This window comes from Rhamphochromis sp. 'chilingali' (genome assembly GCF_963969265.1).
Source record: "Rhamphochromis sp. 'chilingali' genome assembly, chromosome: 12".
NCBI lineage: Eukaryota > Metazoa > Chordata > Actinopteri > Cichliformes > Cichlidae > Rhamphochromis > Rhamphochromis sp. 'chilingali'.
The window spans coordinates 24,568,012-24,575,431 of NC_137939.1; positions in this window are offsets into that span (position 1 = coordinate 24,568,012).

Sequence of the window (7,420 nt, forward strand, 5' to 3'; positions counted from 1 at the left end):
AGCTTAACCTAAACGTTTTTTTTTTTAGCAAATATAGTAAAAAACAACAACAACAACAACAACACTGCATTTATGGTTTTTATAATAATATATCTTTCTATTTTCTGTAATGTGGTAACTTTTAAGTTGACAAGTGGAACACTATAGCTCAATACTACTGCCTAATTTTGCAGCTGTCTTCAGTTTTCAGCCTCTAGAATCATCATTTTATCTCCTCTCATCAGCACCACTGACTGATGCAACAGGCAGCTGTAATGTGTTCTCTGTATTACTGTAGAGCCTTTACCTTACAATATAGACATTATAGACATTGAGTTGACTGTTGCCGTGATTTGGCACTATTTAAATAAAACTGAATTATTATTTAATATGTCACTACACCAAAATGATATAATCATTCGTATAATTAATAATTAAATAGGTAGCTCAGATGTTATAGCGTCATCATGTTGCCTAGCAACCCCCTTCAACAAGCTAAAATGACCCATTTACTATCATTTATTCTCCTATAACACTTTATGAAAGCCTTATATCATTTTAATGTCAGGACAATAAAATGTCATTTAGCAAACACTGAACACTGAACACAACACATTCTCTTCAAATCATGACAGTTACAGTATAGGTAAACCATTATGCCTATCCTCTTTTACCATATGGGTTTATGTTTAATTGAACAAAATCTTACATACCAAAGATGTAAGATTTTGTTCAATTAAATACCAAAACTACCAAACTTAGTTTGGTATTATTGGTAAACAGTGTCCTGCTGATGAGGACAGTATTACAATGGTCAATGGTCAGTGGTAACTTTATTGTCCCCAGTGGGAAATTGATTTGCAGTATGTCCATACACAAAAAACAAACAAACCCACACACAAAATACTCATGTGTTCCTTTAAATCATACATTTAAAACAACAACAACAATGGGATTAAGTATATCCGTTAGCCATCAGCACAAATCCATGAAGCAGTGCTATAACGTGCATGCAGTAGTTGTTGTAATATTAATAAAGACAGTGTCACAGTGTCTTGTACTACCAGCTGTGAGTACATAAAATATCACAGGTTACTCAAATTAGTAACTTGGACATTTGGGAAGTAGAAATGAAAGTAAAGAACTGACCAGTAGATACACAGAGCAATGCATAGTGCTATGCTGTGGTTTTGAATTCCCCCCATACACACACAGATATATTTTTTGTCTATAAATATTTGGGAGTTGATTGTACATACTGTACTTTCAGAGGTTGAGGGTGTTTTTAAAGAATCCTCTTGGGGCTAGTGAGTCACCCTGACTGTCAGCCTTGTTGTTTCTTGGCTCCATCAGCACTGGTCTGTTGGCAGGATGGCAGGCCAGCCGGAGAGTGACAAGGGTGTCTGACAGAGAGCAGAGCTGAGAGGACCGCGGAGACAGAAGATGGTGCAAAAGAGAGGCCACACAAGAGCTATAAACTCCAGAATTTTCCTCTGTGTTTGCAAAGCAAACCACAGAAAATGCTGTGAGGGTATCATAAGCCAGGTCCATGACAGAGTAAGAGAGCATAATTACAAAACACTCTTTGAAAATGGTTGTGTAATTAAGGCAGGATCAAGTTAGGTACAGAGCAGAACAGGTTCAATTTCACTTTTAATGATTTCTCCATTTCTGAAACCAGTTACAGTGAAACAAACCAAGCAACTTTCTGAAAACTATCATCTCTGCACTCCAATAGCTCTCAACGAAAGTCCATCAGAGTTTTGACAGCAGACGAAGAATCGATCTCGGTGGTACTGTGGCCTGAAAGACTGGAAGTCTCTTTCTTTCAAGCTTTGGACCTCATCACAAAGCTATCATCAGTAAAAGCTAAGTCAGATGAACAGAAGAGAATTAGCTGTCAGGCCCTAGGTGTCCATATAACTACAGAATACTACAGGCCACGCTCAGCTCAGAAGATTTTTTTTTTTTAAATGATGAAGACACAACATGTAGTACTAGGAATGGTAAAGAAGGTCTTTTTGACAGAATCAGAATTTATTTTTACAGTGACATTTGAACTTTTCCCTCAGGGGAATAACTACATCATGTTTAGACAACGGAAAAAGGTCAGGCGCAAGTAAACAAGACGCCACAGACATAATTCATCTTGAGCATCAGTTTGAGCTAACAAATGGAATTCTGTGTTATTTAAAATCCTCCTTGTCAGAAAAAAAGTTTCTCTCTGATTCATACCATCAATCTCCTGAAATTGTGTATATGTGTGTGCATACATGCACTTCTTGCTGCACGAGTAAACTTTACAAAAACACGTATGGACAAAAAGGAAGCCACCCACACTTCATTTACCACAATTATGTTTCCTTTGGGGGCCTTTTTAGTAAAATCAGCTTAGTTTCTGGGCAACTCAATAGTCCTTCAGCAGCGACAAAAGGCTTAAGTAAAGTGATTTTGTAATTCAGTTGATGGGATCCCATCTGTCACACCTTTGTCAGTCTTCCCTCTTGTAACTTCCTGTCCTTAACGTAATCATACCCATGTCACTCAGCCATACAAAGATTCAAAATTAGAGAGTCTTTGTTATGATCAGTCATTTAATCCATTATATGTTCAGGTTCCTTCTAAAGTCCTGAATATGCCAGTGATTGATTTCCTATTGTTGCGTTAAAATTCAATGAGCAGGAAACAGCAGATAGTTACAGACAGCTGGTCACGTTCTGCATTTTCCTTATGATTCGAAGCCATGGTGTTCCAGCACCTCACAAACTTTTTATAAATGGAATTAAAAAAAAAAAAAAGATAGGACATTATTTCAAGGCATACTGCTACTCATATCTAACAGGCACTGTGGCATTTCATATGTCATATTATAAGATGTAGCATTTATGATTGCCTATTTTTGATTCAAATCATTGAATTCAGTTGTTCCAAACACTTCGACAGACACAGTTGTATACAATCAAGCAACTAGGCATGCTGACTGCTTAAGCCAAGATTTTGCAAAAGAATGGGTTTCGTTCTGGAGCTCAGTGAATTCCAGCGTAGTACCTGGATCAGATGCCATCTGTGTAGTCCAGTTGTAAACCTTGCTAATAAATATTCTGCAGTGGTATTATAACAAAGTGGAAGTGATTGGGAACAACAGCCATAAAGTGGTAGGCCACATAAAATTAGAGAACAGGGTCTGCAGATGCCAAGGCGCGTAGTGCGCAGAGATCGCCAACTTTCTGAAGAGTCAGTAGCTACAGTTATCCAAATTTCATGCGGCCTTTACATTATCTCAAAAACAGCTTCATGCAATGGGTTTATATGGTGATCTGCTACTTCCAAGCCTTACGTCATCAAGCACAATACAAAGCATTGTATCCAGTGGTGTAAAGCACAACACCGATGGAGTCTTGAACAATGTAGACATGTTCTGTGGACGAGTGTAAAGTTTGGTAGAGGGGGAATTATGGTGTAGAGTTACTTTTCAGGAGCTGAACTAGGCCCCTTAGTTCCAATAAAATGAACTCTAAATGCTTCAGCATACCAAGACATTTTTGGACAAGTTCATCATTCCAACTTTCCAACAGTTTGGGGATGGCCCCTTCATGTGACATGACTGTGCATGCGTGCAAAGCAAGGTCCATAAAGACATGGATGAGAATGTTTGATGTGCAAAAAGTTGACTGGCCTTCACATAGTCCTGTGTCCAACCCAATAGAACACCTTTGGGATGAATTACAGCAGATACAATGTATGTCACGGGACTAACACACTCAAGTATCAGTCCATTCATAGCTTTTGTACTGTACTGAAATACACACATTTTTGTTTATATACCCGTAATAACAAAGAGAAAAGAATATTTTATTGTTTGCAATGCAGAGGAAGTGAAGGAGACTTAGGATCTCTAATACAATATTCCATGTAGGGTTACTTAAGACTTTCTAATTGTAGCTGTTCATTTTAGGCTTTTGAGGAGCATTCCCTTAGGCCACTATACAATTATACTTCTGGCAACATGAGAATGATAATTAAAACATACATGGGCGTCTTTTAAAGATGTACGGTTTTATGTAAAAAGACAAGCACTGAATGACACCAAACTCTAACACAGCAGAGACCAGCAACTCTTAATGCCCAAATTTTCCTAAATGCTCAGTGTTAATTCATTTTTTTATTGTCAGGTTTCAAGAAAAATGTAACAACTAGTTCACAAAAGGCAACAAAAAGCTGAGAGTAAACACACTTTTCATGCCTCTTTCAAGAGAATGGCTTCACTTGAAGCAGCTGGCACTCCTGATGAATATCCCTCTGTCTTGTCTCACTCCCAAGGCTGCACGGCTCTGTCGGCATCTTATGGAGCCGTGACAGGACTTTGGTCATAACAAAGCATTACTGTGTGCACCTACACTAACTCTTTGCAGTCTGACCTTTACAGTCCCTGTAAATCTCGCAGAGAGACAGTGTATCTTCATCCATACCTGCGGACAATTAGGCTGGTGGAACAGATGGCACTGTCAGTCCTGCTCTTTACTCTAAACAATGGCTGTTTTATAATCCCGGGAGAGAAAACTGATGTGAGAGCGAAACAGCATGGCCCAAATTCAGATGGAATGATAAAAGAAGTGGGAGATGGCAGCAACCCTCAACTGAACTAAATGTCATTAGCAAAGATAAAGCAGGAGAACAATTGTTGCGACCTTGTAGGTTGTGCTTTTTATCTGACACTAACCTAATGAAAACAATGTTATTAGTACTGATACAGGTGCATCTCTCTCAGCAGTGACAGCAAATGAAGATGTTGAGCAGCCTCGCCACATCTGAGAGAGCAGACAGCCCCTTTTTCCCTCTCATGTCTCCTGGGAATAAGTCAACAGGGTAAATGACTACCTGCTGCTGCAGTCACATATCTAAAGGGGTTTCCTCTGTGACTTGGCTGACTACCTCTGTGGTTGTTCTGAGCATGAAACATCCTGAAAACAGGAAAATTTCTTCATTAGCTGTATAAATGCAGGCCTGAATGTAAAACTGAAGGAAGAAATGGGGAGCACGTGAGTCACAGCAGTACTTTCATAGTTGTCATTTTTGGCTACATGGATTGGTTTAACCTAACAGGCACTTGATGGCAGCCACAGGGGTTAAAATACTTACTGAATACTTATGTCAAGCCTCTGCACTCTGTATCTAATGAAAAATTGACAACCCCTTTTTTTGGCCTATTCTTGTCAAGGTGATGTAGTGAAAAAGATCAGCATTCCTGATCTGACACTAGATGTTTGGCTCTATGTGTTGCTCATCAAGGATGTCGATAGAGCTGCTTCTCCCACTGATCACTGTGCCAGACATAAACAGCTGCAAGTACTCTATTCTACAAAGGCACTATCAAGTAGTTCTTAGCACGTCTCCCTGAAGACCACCTTCAGATTAAGAGCTCAAAACAGCCACAAAAACAAGGGAAAGGAGTGAAAACAGACAACAGGATGAGCCAAAAATAGCTATGTTTCTTGCTGAATACGTGTTAAGGCTTAAAGTATATACATACATATATGTATATATATATATATATATATATATATATATATATATATATATATATATATATATGTAGATAGATAAACATTACCGAAGGATATAAACATTGTAATATGACAACAGAGATGAGACAAAAAGACTTAAACATTTTAGAGGAGGTTTCAGTGTCTTATACTCCAAATTTTTTTATTGTTCTTGAATGTCAAATAATCTGACATTATATATTTTAAATACTTTTTACAAAAAACTGAGAATGATCTCATCCATTGTATCCTTAATTGTATGTTTTTAAAAAACAGAAGCCAAAGATAACACAGACAGGTACAAAATTAAATTTTTGCACCAACAAGGTGATTCACAAAGAGCTGTTAGCAGAAGACTTGGGGTATCTCAGCACAGTATATAGTATAAACTGTTCAGACTACTTCCATCAGGAAGGAGGTTCTGCAGCATCCGGTCCCGTACCAGCAGACTGAGAGACAGCTTTTTCCATCAGGCCATCAGACTGCTGAACACGTCATAGACACCTCACCTCCACTACTGGAACTTCAACATTATGCACTCCATACTGTACAGTAATGCCACTGTTTTGCACATGTCTCAACTCTGTATATTTTTATATATTTTATTTATTGTTGACTCTATTTAATTTGTAAAATATGTGTATACACACACACACACACGCGTAGAAAAACATTTAGTATACACATCCAGAAATAATTTTTTTTTTTTGCATATACTATTATATATTGTACATATATTTATTAGTTTCAGATTTAGCCATTCGTATATTTTGCCTGTTTATGTTGTTGTATTTTGCACAACTCTGTTGCTTGTGAAGCTCGCACACAAGAATTTCACTCGCATGTGCCTGCACATGTGATGTGACAATAAAAGTGATTTGATTTGATTTGATTTATAGTGGACAAAAAGAAGAAGTGATTGAATAAACAACAACAAAAATAACTATCCAGATCAGATGAACTGTATCTGAAAACCATGTCCTTCAGAAATTGGGATTAATCAGCTCCTGTGCCAGAAAGGCCTGACACAGGACCTGAAAAATGCAGCTTGCCCTTAAGTTGATCAAGCTGAACTTCACCAGAAATGACCACTCTTAAGGAAGTGAAACAGGGGGAAAAGGCTGAAGTATGCCAAATTACACAGAAAGTGGACTGAAAATCAGTGGCAACCAGTATAATGAAATGATGAATCCAAATTTGTGGTTCAAAACATCTTTAGCATGGATAGAGGAGGTCAGAAGACAGGTGAATGTCTACCGCTGTCTGTAATACATAGTTTGAGCCATTGGTGAAATTTTATAAAATTAGAAGGTCAGAAAAGTCCCACTCTAAATTTGTTTGGAACTAGTAAAAACCAAACCTGTATATCCAGGAGTGCACTTTCAGACACAGACTTCCTGCCACATGTGTTGCTTTCAAGTGGAGAGATGGTGGCTGGAGGTCTCATGAATGCTTACAGGTATTTTGTCACTGCTGCCAAGGTTGATGATGGTTCAGCTTGCCACCATGACCTGCTGTGCATCCACGGCAGCTACAGAAACCACACAGACCAAAACAAAATTGGAGCTAATGTTACTGGCATTTGAGTTTCCATGAATTATTAACCTTGTTAAACTGATCAGAGTTTGGGAAACTGTCTTGCTCAGATCATTATCAGCTTCAGAGTTTAATTATCTGGTCTGACATCATTTGGTAAAATCTGCTAAATAAGTCATGTCACATTGCTTCTATTTTAAACTATGTGCTTTAAGTAGACTGCATCCTGGTCGGGGTTTTAATGTACAATGTAGGGTCACTGTTTGTCCAGTTTGTCCACTGTGACAACAGTGTTGCACAAAGACATTTTCACAAAAAAAACAAACCCTCACAGAGCTACTAAATTGGAACTACTGAGGAAC